The following is a 13,949-nucleotide window of genomic DNA, read 5'->3' on the forward strand; positions in this document are numbered from 1 at the left end:
ACTCCAGCTTTCATCCAGAGGGGATAATTCATCAGTTAGGTATTCAATGCTAAACCCCTTTTCTTCATATCCATCTGGCAGCTTTTTCCCAAGAGGTGGCCGGTGCCAAATGCTTCGAGGATGCTGGAGGAGATGAACAACCTTTAGAAAGGACACTGGGATCAGAGGGGTTGAGGAGGACCACAGCTTTTCATCAGCACCTTGCCCCAGTTTGGACTTTACCCTTTGGGAAGATATTTAGCTCTGGAAACAAAAAGGATCTGGGGATGCAAAGGCTTGCCTTCTCTCCCACAGGCGTGCTCTTTTCTGATCTGACAAGTCCATGGGGAGATCTGCCTGAAGAGCAGCCCTGAGGCCACGAAGAAATGTGCAGCAGGTTCCTGATGTTCACCTTCAGGAGTGAGATGGGCTTCTCTTTAAGGTGATTTGAGGAAACAGCCTGGCTGGAGGCATTTGGAGGCCAAGACTGGGCTTCAGGTGTGCATCTGCCTTGCAAGGGACTTCCCCAGCCCACATCCACTGCATCTGAGATATTATGGGAAAGGCATTTTCTTTAACCAAGGAGTGGTTTTCTAGAAAAATCTCAGAGGTGTATCCCATACAAACAGCTCTTCTCCAGAAAAACAGGACTCGTCTCTCCCGCAGCTCTGGTGCCCACAGTGGGTGCTCTCACCTCGCCCCATGCATTGCTCCCTGCTGTGGTGCTCTGGTTTCTGAACTGAAAAAAAAATAGGGGAAAAAGAGAAAATGTGGGTTTCCATGGAGACAACTGTTCTGCTCAAAATCTGAGGGCAGGCAAGCGCTGTATCTCATATTTTGATGCAGATGCTTGGGTTTAACTTCAGGGGAAAGGTTGGCTGAGGCTGGTGGCTTAGACCTGAGCGCTTTGGAGAGGCATTTTTGTAGGACTCTGGTGTTTTCAGTCAAAGGCAGGGGGAAAACTCACTACAAGCCTCTAAAAAGTGATTTTCCAAGAAAATGTGGGGATGGTGTAACTCTCTGGGTGAATAACCCACAACGCTTGGCTCAGGGTGTCTATAATGCAGAGCCATGTGGAGGACCCAGCCTATGTGCAGCATCTCCATTTGCCAAGAGGGAGAAGACAAGTTTCCTCTCCTTATTGTAAAGCACTTGAGGAGTCAGAGTTGCCTTGACACATCCAGGAGAACTGGAATGAAGGTAAAAGTGGGGGAAAAAACCTTGGGCCACACTATGCTTTTGCTTTCTACTCATCTGCTCTTTAGGCAGAGACTTCACAAGCTTGGTAATGATGTGTTGGGTTCTTCAGAGTGGCTCATGAGCTCTCCATACACTGGGCCTTAATTGATTAGCTTTTCATGGTCTTGATTGCAGCAACTTTAAGGAATTGTGGGCGGTGAGGAGCAGGAGGTGACAGGAAATGTTAGAACTTCATTTGGAGAGCTGGGCTAATGATTTGTGCGCAGGCAAAAATCAGAATTAATTCTCAGGAAAGAAATCCCACTTTGATGAAAGTGAGATATCAAACCTGCTAATGACATGTCAGACCAGGTGGTGAGGAGCTGCTGCTCAAGCTTTAACCCTTCGCAGGACTTAAAGTAATGCAGTTATGATATAACACCAAGCCTTGAAGCTCATTTCCAAACATCTCCTTGGTGTCTCCTGAGAACCTTGCTGTAGGAAATGTGGACAAGTGCCACCAAAACATCAGTAAAGGAGTGAAACACCTACAGAGCATGGGCTACTTCATTAATTTTGGAAAAGGATCTTATGTTGGGCAGGGGGACAGTAGAGAGAGAAGGTGGAGGAGGTATTTGGTGGGAGAGTCAAAGATGGAGAAGGACAAGAAAAGGACTACATCCTCTGCTTCTGTACGTCCACATAGTGGCCCACACTAACAGCTGGGTATACAAATATACTTCCCCCAACTCACTGAGCCCTGGTGTATGGGACCATCGCTTTTCCCCGGTGTATTTTGTTGCTTTTCAGTAGAAATCCAAGTGGGAAATTCCCCGTTCACCTGAGGACTCTCTCCTCCCCTCCCCAGGGAGAAGTACTTGCAGGAAGATTTTCCCATGGCAGTGGTCCTGAGCACCGACCAGAGAAAGGCAGCTCCTGAACTACCCACACACTGGGAATGCGAATGCTTTGTTTCAATAACATTTAACAGCGATTGCCTCGGCAACCTCTGGCCTGCTGTGATTAAATATTAATATGCTTCTAGTCCGTGCTCTTACTCTGTTTTTCTCTCTGCTTTCTAAATGAAGCTGCGCACTCTTGGCCTTTCCTCAGAGCACAGGGTTGGTTTGGATGGGGTGCGGGAAGGAACCTGGGTTAAATCTGGTGGAGGTGGGTGATCAGGAGGTTTTCCAGACCGAGCTGGAAAACGGCAGAGAGGTGGCTCAGGAGTCTGTCTTTCCCGCTCTTCTCTTTTTTTGAGTTTGTGCAGGGTGGAAATGGGTCAGAAACTGCTGTGGATGGGTGCCCTTTGGTGTGGATGGGTGTCCCTTGACATGGGATGGGTGTCCTTTATTATGGAATGGGAATCCTTCAGTGTTGGATGGGCAAGGCTTTGCCAGCATCTCCTTGCACCAACTGTTCTTCTGTTCCTTGAATCTTCCCTGGAGGGAACAGCAAGTCAGAGGAAGGACTTGACCAGAAGTTTTGGGGCTCTCTGTATTTTCTTTATAAGGAGACTCCCCTTGAGGGCAACTTATCCCAAATTGTTTTTAATAAGGATTAGATGAATCACGTGTTGAAGATATCTCCATCTAAAGGCAGATCAGAGGAATTCCACCCCAAACACCCACTGACTTCAGCAGGACTGAGTCGTTTCAGCCCCCTGGAGAAACCAGTGCCTTCATCTATTTGCTTCAAGTACCGAGATAGATTGGTGGCATTAAAAGAAAAACACTTCTTGGATGCCATTACTGACCCTGGCTCACCCAAGCTCCCCAGGCACTCCAAACTTTGCTCTGAGCCTTGTAGCAAAAAAAAACCAACAACAAAAACTGGAGCTAGGCTACGAAGTTGCTGAACTCGGGGGAATTTAATAACACGCAGCCACCAGCAAAGCGATTAAGTGCCAGGCCCTAATTCTGTAAGTGCCTCACTGCTGGTTTTGCTGGGTGCCTCGCAGCACAATATAACTAATCTGCCGTGCAGCTGCGAGCGCTGATGGGCCGGGAGTGTTATCACATGGCAGCCTTGTTGAAACAGCAATGCTGGAATGAACTGCTGTGGGTTTTCTAACGCTGATAGAAGGGATGAGGGCAGTGGGTTGGTGGGCAGCTTGGTGCATGCCACTGGGAGGGCTGAAGGGTGCTGCTCTGTATCTGGGAGTGGGCTGGGGAGAGGGAGAGGGGAGATGCTCTAGGGCAGGAGGAGGAGGAAGGCAGAGGAAGGGCTGAGTCTGGCTGGAGCAGGTCCAAACTTCTGCTCCTTTTCTACCCTATGGCTTCACCTTCATGTTTTGATTTTTGGACCATAATGAGTTCTATTTCCCTAAAATTTCATATATAAGATAAAAATAATAATAATAAAAAAAAACTCCACTAAACCAAACCTTTTGCTCTGGACATTGCAATGTTCCTGCTGCTCAGCACTGCTTTATGGAGACATTTCCTCTTCTCATGAAAACTCTGGATCTGTTTGCTCTGGGGCTGCCTCAGGGCTTTGCCTGCTCCCTTTGGTCCCTGGGTTCTGTTGGTGTCAGGACACAGAGCCCATCAGGCTCCCCGACTGGCAGCGATGCTTCCCACTGCCCCTCTCTCCCTCTCAGCAGCAGATCTGCTCGACCTTTAGATGTGAGGTCTTCAGAAATCAGCCAGGCTGATCCAGAATTTAATGCTGATTGAGGTGGTAACGCAGCAGGCTGGGGCAGTTTGGAGCTCACACTGGCGAAAGCTTTCAAATGAACTTTCCAATCACAGTCTTATTTAATCCACGGGGATCATCCATTGTAGGTTTAATGGACTGAAGTGTGCGAGCAGTGGAGTCTCGCTGCTATAGCAGCTTTGGCTAAAACCTGAGCAGCTCGGCAGCACCATGCACCGAGCACTGCATCCCAGGGGATGTGCACTGCAGCACGGTGCATCCTGCCCTGGGTAACCCAGCCAGCATTACTGTCCAGCATCCCTACATCTCTTCTTTGCAGAAATGAATCTAATCTAACAGTGGGGTGAGAGCAAAACCTGCAGTTCCTTGGGGGAAACTGAGGCATTGTAGCAAACCATTCCATGGAAGGCTGTGGTTGAGTTTTTAGGAGAGCACTAATCCTTTTCAGAGCACTCTGGTGCCATGCAAAAAGGCTCTGCTCCACCCATCCACATACAGGAGGAGGTGGATGGTCTCTGTAGTCCCCCTTGAGAACTCCCTCTCTTGCAACAGCCAAGTTGTTCATGTTCCAAAGAAATAATAATAAAAAAAAGGACAACAAAATACATCCACCCCAAACAAACATGTTGATTAGTGTAATCAGCTCTAATGAGGAAAGGGAAGCCAAATTCAACACTTCATGGTGGTGTTTGGGTTGGCTTATGGCAGGCAACCCCTGCTCTGCAATCCTGCTGTGCGCCACCGTGTTCAGGGGGCAGTAGGGATGGAATGGAAGCACACAGCCCTCAGCCCCACTAGTGTGGGGTTCCTGCTGAGCTCTATTTTCCTCCTGAGACCTCTTTGTGGGAAGGCAATGGAGGGTGAGTCGCTGACTCTCAGCACTCAATCTGAAACAAAAGGCAATGATTTATAATTTGTTGCTATTGTGCTGCTTCACAGAGCTGTCATTGCAAGCCAGCCATGGCAATTGGGCCTTTGGACTAGGAGACGGAATTGCTTTTCCTTCTGTTTACCCAATAAATAATAATAATAATAATAATTGCCATAATAGCAATAATAAAACCCATCTATCTCCCCCCCTCCCCTCCCATGCGCATTGTGGCAAGCCCAACTTTCAGCCTCAGTTTATTTATTGGTTGGATTTGGGCTGGTTGACTTTAACGTGCGCTGTCACCAAACAAATACCCCTGCGACATGCCGGGTATTAAAACCATCTTTCATGGATTCAGATCTTACAGGAGGAGCCATTGGAGCAGCAACAACTGGGCCTGGAGGCTCAGTGTTACATTTTCCCCCTCCAGTGAATCACAATGGATTTGCATTCTCACTCAAAACTTAACTGGGGCTACCAAGGCTGGATCAAGCAGTGGGCCATAGGAATCAGAGGGTTGCATCCACCTTCGCAGCAGAAGCATCCATCCATCCTTTGTACAACCCTAAACATGAGGTTGTAGCATTCATTCAGGCAGGAGCCAACAAACCATCAGCAGCACAGTTGGCCCAAAGAGCATCATCAGCCTTAACAGGGTCTGGAGGTGTCAGAGTCAGGTTCCTTACTCTTAAAGCAGGAATAACACATGAGATGAGCTTGAAAACAAAACAGATCTCCTCTCTTAATAAATAAATAATAATAGCAATAAAAAACTACTAAGAAAGTTGGCTCTCCTGACTCCTCTGTCACTGAATTTTTTTTTATTTCTCTTTTTGTTCCCCCCGGAGAAATCATTTGAGGGACGGCTGCTGTCTCTCCCGCTGCTCCACTGCTCCTGTGAACAGCCAGACAGCTTTCACACAGCTCCTTTAATGGCCCAGCAACACAGATAGCGAATAAGCCTAATGGGGAGCAGCAGCATTGGCTTCCCAGCTGATGCCATGCTCCCAGACGGAGCCCGGCTGACATTACAAGATGGTTTCTTCCAATGCATCCATCTGCCTGGGGGAATGATGGTCAGGAGTCATTGCTGCTGGCAAAACTGCATATTTATTATGGGAGATGAATATATGCACTTGTGTATAGTGAGGCATGTCCTGTCCCCATGGGGACGTCAGAGGGATAGGGCTGCTCAGCAGAGGAGAAGGGAAGAGAATGGACACGTGAAGTTGTTTGGGATCCCAGTGGGACTTTGCTACATGCAGGGTTTAATCAGAGCCTGGCAAACAGTTTTCCTAAGGATTGGTGGGACAAGCTGAAAGAAAAGGGCCAGAATGGTGTCATTTCAAAGCGAGTGGGCAAAACGTAATCATACGCTGGAAGGACTAATCCCGGATTATCATCAGGGGTTGGAAGGGATAAACCATATCTAAGCACACAGCTTTCATCCCATGGGGCTGTGCAGCAATCACATACAGCCCCATGGAGATGCAGCCACCCCAGGGGTGTGAGTGGGGAGGGGACAGCACTGCCAAGGACGGGGAGAGCTGGGGTCCCTCACTGGGGGAAATGCCTTTTCTGCCCTTCACCATTCAGGTCCTCCCCAGGGGTCATCATTTGCTTGCTCAGTGCTCATCCCTAGGGATGGATAGTGCTGTGGGTGCCTTGCAGAGGTGTCCTCCCCTCTCCTGTGGCTGTAGGCTGCCTGGTGCTGTGCTTCTCCTCCAAGTTTTCTCTCCTTATCTCTTTGGTTCCTCTCCTGAAGTACAAATTGACCTCTCAGAATTTTCTCCTTTAATGCCCTTGTTCTCAAATGTTAATAACTGGTCAGTGACAGGCTGATTAAGCCTTCCTTCCTCCCTTATTTAGATTGGTGTCACTGCACCGGCTCTAACAGAGCCGTAAAGAACATTAACACCCAGTCGACACTGACAGGGCAAACTATTCCCTGGAAATTGATAAGGGCTTTTTCTGGAAACGAATTTGGCGCTGGCAAAACAAACGGATGACTTGAGTTCCATCCATCTCCCTTCCTTTAATAACTTTCATTTGTTTGGCACTATCTCCAGCACCGATTAATGTAACAAATGCTTTTTCTCCCAGAGGGGGGTTCTGCAGGAGTTTCAAGTCGACTGGTTCAACTTTTCTCCCCTTGCTTTTACCTCTTGGTGTGTGGGTGATGCTCTCCTTCTCCTCTGAGCGGGGCTGAGTGGTTAAACTGTGCCACTGCCCACAGAAAACCAGTTTTTTTCTTGTAGCAGCATGTTTGCATCTACATCTGTATCTACTCCATCTGTATTTATATCTGTGTATATATCTATGTCTGTCTGTATTGATATCTGTACTATCACATTCACATCAATACTACATATATTCATAACCACGTGAATTTGATCTATATCCTTATCATTGACATATAATCTATATCCCAATCATTCCTATTAGAATCCATCCAGTGTATCTACACCCACACCTACACTTACTCCTACTCCTATGCCATTCCCATCTATATCATCCATATCCATACCACCTATATGGCAATGCTCTTCAAAACCCAGCTGGGAAGTACCCAGTATCTGCCCTTGTCTATGACATGGGTAGCAGGAGCCAAAGCTGCCAAATCTGGCAGCAATTGCTTTTCCCCTTGAAGCAGAGCACATCCAGGAGCTCTGTTTGGGGAAGCAGCAGCTCAGAAGTTCTTCTGGGGCTGCCATGAGGGGAGGAAGGGCAAAAGCATCATAGAATATCCCTCAATCTGGGGCTAGTTGGCATCCACCTCTGCTTCCACATTTTTTTTCTTGAATTATGGCTCTGATAGCCAGAAAAATATTTTACTTTTTCCTCCTTGGAAACCGAAAAGGTTTTTTTCTGAAACCACACTGCCAAAGCAAACCCATAGCTCCTACCAAGCAGCTCACCCCCAGAGGGATGAAACACTCCCATGGGCTTACCTTATTCCACAAAAAGCTTTGCATGAACTATTAGAAATGCTCCCTCAATGGCAAATCAGGTCTTGGGGGTGGAAGCATCCACGGCCTGATACACACATCTACCCTTCCTTACCCTCTGTGGGTGGGAGTGCTGCAAAAGAAAGAGGTTTGGGAAAAGATGCAGACGATGGGGCTTTTATCCACCAAAAGCCAGTGGCACGCGAAGCATTGAGTGCACAAAGTGCAACCCCACATCCCTTGTGAAGGCACAGCCTGATCCTTCCCTGAGATGGGTATGAGACACAAGCCTGGTGGTTTTAATTACCACCAACATAGAAAGGAGAGGGATTTCTTTTACAGTTGGATGAGTGCTGCATGGGGCAGCAGTGAGTTTTTCTTCTTAATGGCTGCATCCCACTGCTTGGATATAATCTCTTCTCTAGTGAGAAACGCGTGTCACCTGAAAGCACACACAGCAACATGCTGGCATTCAGCTTCAGGTCGGCTGCACTCTGACCTTGCTAAATCCAGATGGGATTCTGACTCCTCCTTTGGGCAAATATGAGGTTTTTCTCCTGCTAATGCAGCTGCAGCCCCACTGCAGTGTTTTAAAACACGCGTGCCCCTCACCAAGCAGCAGCTGCAATATAGAAAGAATAAGTGCAAATGGGAGGAGAGAGGATAAACTTGGTGCTACAGTTGAAAAAATAAAAGGAGGTAAGTGTCTGTATAAGTGGCTTTTCATAAGAGAGAATAAACCCCAGGCTTCAGGCTTTGCAATAGGGGCAGGGGACTTAAATCCCACTTGGACATGAACCCCCAGCGGTGGGGTGAGTACCTGCATGGGTCTGGAAAGTGGAAACCTCTCCTGAGGAGAGATGAAGCCTAACCACGAGTGTTTGAGGTTCTCCAGCACAAAGAAACTGGGTGCTTGATCTCTCGCCCCCATTCCTGAGCCACTGCTTTATTTGTTGTGGTGGAAGGGCCTTGCTCATCCTTTGCTGATACTTTGGCACTCAGTTGCATGTAGAAAAAAATGCAAAACTGAGGCAAGGGTGCAGGGGCAGCTTCAGACCTGTTTGGATTTTGCTGTACATCAGGAGGCATCCAGCTCCGTCCCTGTCACTTTATTAGAATGGTACAAGAGGAAATCCATCCTCCCATTTGCTTTCTCAGCACTGGCTGCCCCTGGAGCAGCAGGAAGGTGGGGCTGCACACCCAGGCAGCACTGCCCTCTCTGCCAAGCACAACACCAGGGGGATATGGAAATTCATGCCAGAAAACCCCACAGCATGAAGCTTTGAATCTCTACTGCCAAATGAAGAAAACTCTATTTTGATGCAACTAAATAATCAAAACTCCAATCTTCATCCTTTGTAAAAATCAAGCAATTGCTCCAAATAGGGATGATTTAGAGCCAAAAATCCTAGGAGAAGCAACAAGTGCAGTTTTGAGCCCATAGCTTTGCTTGTGTCTCTGTGAGGAGTTCTATTATGAGAGACAAGCTCAGTATTGACCTCAGTGCAGAGCTGCACAGGGACCAGTGCTGCTGTGCTCCTCTGATTTCTCATCCATGAGACCGTGCTGAGTCTGAGGGCAAGGAAACCTCAGCTTGTATCAGAAGATACGAGCAAGAGGACCTACGTCACAAGGAAAACAAAAACCAATGAAGAAACATGGAGATCCAAGTCACAGTTCCTCCTCCACCTGTTCTGAGGGCAAATTTTCACCTCCTGGTGCCACAAATGCCAAATGGGGGATTGCTGTGGCTGATAAGTTTTAGTAGAAGACATTCATGTATGAATTAGGACTCCAGATAACTTCTGTCCAGGTTGAAGAGAAACCTTCCTGCTCCATTCAGCCCTTGTGCTCCCCGCTTTGGTGTCAGCAGCTGTGAATGCCTGTTCTGAGCTCCAGTTCCTTCACATCTGCAGACAGCAGATGTTATATCTGCTATACCCTCATGTCCAGAAACAGAAGAGTTAATACCATTAGATAAACAATGCAAATGGGAGATTTCCACATAGTTTTTCTAGCTCAGATCTAAGTAGAAACCTTCCCTGTTTCTTTCCTCCTGAACTGCAGCCTGCAGATTCTCCTTCCACATTTCCTGGTACCAATAACTCATAGCAGGTAGTAGGAGATGGGATCTGGATTTGATTACTGATCTGATTTAGTCTGTCAACCTGTGTCTCCGTGCAGAGATTGCAAGTCTTTCATGGACAATCTGCCATGGAAGAGAGGAGCTTAAGGAATGATTTATTCTGTAACAACAGCAATAACAATAACTGAGCTGCTGAATGTGGGCAGCATCCAGCACGGGTGTGCTGACATCACTCCTCTGCTGTAACACAGCAATAGCAGAAGATGCAATTCAAAGGGGAGGAATCTGAATTTCAGCCAGAGGCCAAATGCCTCCAGCATCTTCTTTTGGTGTAAAGAAAGGATATGGACATTATTCCTCTGCTGTGATGGTTCAACCTGTAATCGGGGTAATGTATGTTGGGAAAGCAGAGTTTGAGGCTGTGCTCCACTGCAGGTTTTCACTGCAACCTCTGCCAAGTCAGTTATCTTCTCCCTTTGCTGTCCCTGCAATGAGAACAGCCGTGTGTCACCTTGTAAGAATCACTGAATGATCTGGAGGCTGTTCAGGCTTCAAAGAAACAAGTATGGTGAAGAGATAGCAAATAGGCTGTGCACCAAAGCAAGCATTGCCTCTGTGTGTCAGTCATGGGAACAGGCTGCAATCAGATGGCAAAAATCTCATTCTTTCACCATTCATATGTGAACTTGTTTGGGTATTCAGGGAAGAGTGTGTCTCACCTGAGAAGTCCTGAGGATGTCACATACTGATTAAGTGCTAAGAGAAGCTCCTAAAAGGTCATTCAGCACTGCCTGGAAAGGCAGTGAGTCAGCAAATGCATCGCATCCCATTGCTCTGTCAGCATGGAGTGACAGCATGGGGACCATGATGATGGGCTCTGTGGGTGTCCCCTACCCTAAGTCATATCACCAAGGTCTTCAGTAGCATCAGAGATGACTCTCAAAGAATTTCTGAAGATGCTGGAAGCCTCAGTGAACCTCATCTCCAAAATTCTTGTTCCCAAGCAGCAGCACTTCTCATCACTTTATCTGAACTCATGCCAGCTGAGATATTATCACATTGCATTTGTTACAGCCTCACTACCCACTCAGAAGAAGATGAGCATCTTTTTGTGTATCACAGCCAAATCCTTTCTTCCTCCTCCTCATGGAGACACATCCCCCACCAACTCCACTTCTTATGGTCCAACTTTTTTCCACTATCAACTCCTAGAACCATTTGCATCCCCAAGCAGCAAGAGATGCAGCCACCAGATCTCTCCCTCTACACTCACATCACCACATTATCTTTTAGATTAATTAAGCTCAGCATTCAGGTGGACCACTGCAGTGAAGATCACTGTCTCCTGGGCATTTCTTTGCAGTTGTGTTTGCCTGAGAGTCAAGTCCAGAAGAGTTCCTTGACCCCAGCTATCGCCCACACCTCTGCTCCATGGAAGAGATCTCTGCTGGGAGGAAAGCTAAGGAGGATTCTTTGCTCAGATATGGGTGATGAGAGGTCTTGGTTTCTTTGTACCCACGCAGTTGCTATGCCTCAGTTTGCAAATCAAGCCTCAGAAAGAAGCTTAAATATTTCCATACTCAAGTGAAGGACAACCTTCACCCACCTTGGTGTCAAGGAGATTCAACTCAACCCCAGATGATCCCAACCCACTTCACTCCCTGTAGTCAAGGAGATTCTTTCCTCTGGAGGAGCTGCATCTCAGGTGCACTTGAGCTTCTCACAGAGAATGGCTGTGGGATCTGTGCTCACGGGTGTAAGTGAGAATCCAGCTAATGAAGTGCCCTGAGCATTATGAGCTCTGGGTTATTGCGTTCCTTCTGCCCAGAGCTCTGCATCTTGCAGGTGACACCAAGGATAAGCATCATTCCTTGCCATACCAAGTATCCCATCATAGTGTTAGGGGCACACAGCTTGCGTTCCACTGCTAACCCAAAGAGCTTCTGGAGCACATTTCTGATGAAATTTAGGGAATTACTCTGACAGTGGGATTACTTCAACTGGCTAAAGAGGAAGAAAAAGTCCCTCAGACTTTTCCTGCCAAAGGGCTTGTTTTCCTTTTTCTTCAAAGGGCCAACCAGAAGTTTAATTAATTGGCAAGCCCATAAATAACACTGTAAAGTGATGGAAAGTGCAGGAATGACAGCAAAGGAGTAGCAAAGTCCTGGGCTGCAGCAAGTGAGGATATGTTCAAATGCAACAATGTGGGCACAAAAATACAAAAAAAAAAAAAAAAAAGAAAAAAAAACCAGAAACTACTTACCTTCAAAAAGCCTCAGGGATGTAGGGACCTCCAGCAAGACCCCCTCCTCTCCACTGCCAGCCCTTAAATGAGGGCTGGGAAGGGGTGGATCCTGGCTCCATCCCTTCCATCACTCAGTGCATTGCATGCACCTGAGCTGCCCTGGGTTGGCCCTGCCTTCCTACCAGGTGCTTCATCACTGCTTCAGGCTGTGACTCAGCATTGCTGCTATACCATATCCAAACACTTGACCTCTCTGCCTAGTAGGCAGTGCAGACCCTGGGGGGTTTGTGATGCTGTGTTTCTGCTCACTGCCCTCCCCAGCTCTGCACCCCCTGCCCGCTGGGTCCCCTCCTCCTGCTTCAGCCACAGCTTCAGCTGTACATCGTTCAGCTGTTCCCCATCTCAACATGAATTATATATTTTTCTTGCTGGGTTGCAGAAAATGAAAGAAAGTAAAAAAGAACAACAAAAAAAGCAGTTTTATTTTTCCAAAAACGCACATTTTCTCTTTTGTCTCCAACTGAATAGCAGTCCTTCCGTTAAGTGCAGCTGTCTGCGTGCCCTGCTGCACACAGCGTTTGTTTGCCTGTCCCACCTGTATTAATGGGCCGCTCTGTGGTCTCACTGCAAACCTTCTGCAGGGGCTCTCACCTCTCCATTTGCCCCTCTGAATCCAGCCTGTATGGAAACACAGCCTTTTGCAAATAACTGCACTCTGAGAGGATAAATGGGAGAAAGGGACAGGCTTCTTCATTGGGTGAGGTAATTATGCTGACATCATTTTAATGACAGCAGCAAAATGAGAGTGTGCCCCAATCCCTGATGGAGTGGGGAAGGGCATTTCCCCTTCCGCAGTCATGATCTGAGTTTGTAAAGCTGGAGAATGGCATTTTTAGATCTTCCCATTGCTTTCATGCTCTTTTGGAGAGCTTTGCCCGTTTAGAAAATGGCCAAGGGATACAGGGATGCTGGCATGCTCCCTGCTAGGATTTTCTTGCAATTAATTGCATTGCGGCTTTGGTTGTTCCCAAAGCTCTTCCCATTCCCACAGCTGAAGCCCCCCTCCAGAGCAGCTGTGCTCCCCAGCTTGTGCAAGGCAGACACTGAAATAAAGTCCGAAACCAAAAGAGAGAGAGAGAGAAAAATGCTTTCCTCTGAACAAAATAAACCCCCGTTCCGTATCTGTATATATCATAAAGGTGCAGGGAAGGGCACAAACACCATTTTTATTTTTTAGATGTGCAGTTCACATTTAACCTGGTGCCATCTGTTTCTCCAGTAGCTCAGCAGCCCGAGATGCTCCTCTGCAGTAGCAGCTCTGTGCTGAGATCACTCCACTTCCATGCTGCTCCTGCCCTGCAGCTCCTGGGTGGGATTTTCCCCCTTCAGTTGTGTCCTGTCCCAAAATGCCCCCTGGGAGCAGGCAGACATGTGCCTTTGGGCAGTGAAGCCTTCGGAGCCCTCACATCTGGGGTTCATTTGGGACTGTGGCTGTGTGGGAAGATCTGAGCCTTTCAGGATCCCCCATAGGGCTGAGATGGGTCTTCCTGATGGGGACCCTTCAGTGTCTCATAAACATTATATCCCACCCATGTGAGACATCCCATCCCCTCCCTCATCCCACAGCCTGCTGGTAGGGTTGGTGTGAAGCCTTCCTGCACAATTCCATCCCCATCCAAAAATTTCTCTTCTGTGGAGACCTGGAAATGTCCCTAAAAGCAGGTCCCTGTCCCACATGCGGACCATGCAGCCATGTCGGCCATCTCCTCACTTATCTAACATGCCAGGGGCATGTGTGGCATGGCACAGAGCAGGGGAAGCCACTGTCCCTGCTGTTAATTAGCATGGCTCATTATTAACTAATAACGAATGGATTAGTCAGCATGTGGGAAGCGGCCGAGCAGGGAAGGGCTGAGAAAGGCCCCGGTGGTGCTGCTGTCTGCAGGGCTCAGCCTGGTGTTTTATTTATCTAAGGGCAGAGAG

At 47.7% G+C, this 13,949-nt stretch overlaps 1 long non-coding RNA gene across 1 annotated transcript; it reads right to left on the reverse strand.

Annotated features, from left to right (window-relative positions):
- Positions 1-5,541: 5,541 nt before the first annotated feature.
- Positions 5,542-12,001, reverse strand: LOC125703625 (uncharacterized). The gene is made up of 4 exons (XR_007380912.1): positions 11,985-12,001; positions 8,135-8,257; positions 7,639-7,768; positions 5,542-6,446 (listed from the first exon to the last, which is right to left on the reverse strand). It is a non-coding gene; the product is annotated as an uncharacterized LOC125703625 (long non-coding RNA).
- Between the last annotated feature and the right edge of the window lie 1,948 nt (positions 12,002-13,949).

This window comes from Lagopus muta, chromosome 22 (assembly GCF_023343835.1).
Source record: "Lagopus muta isolate bLagMut1 chromosome 22, bLagMut1 primary, whole genome shotgun sequence".
Classification (NCBI taxonomy): Eukaryota; Metazoa; Chordata; class Aves; order Galliformes; family Phasianidae; genus Lagopus; species Lagopus muta.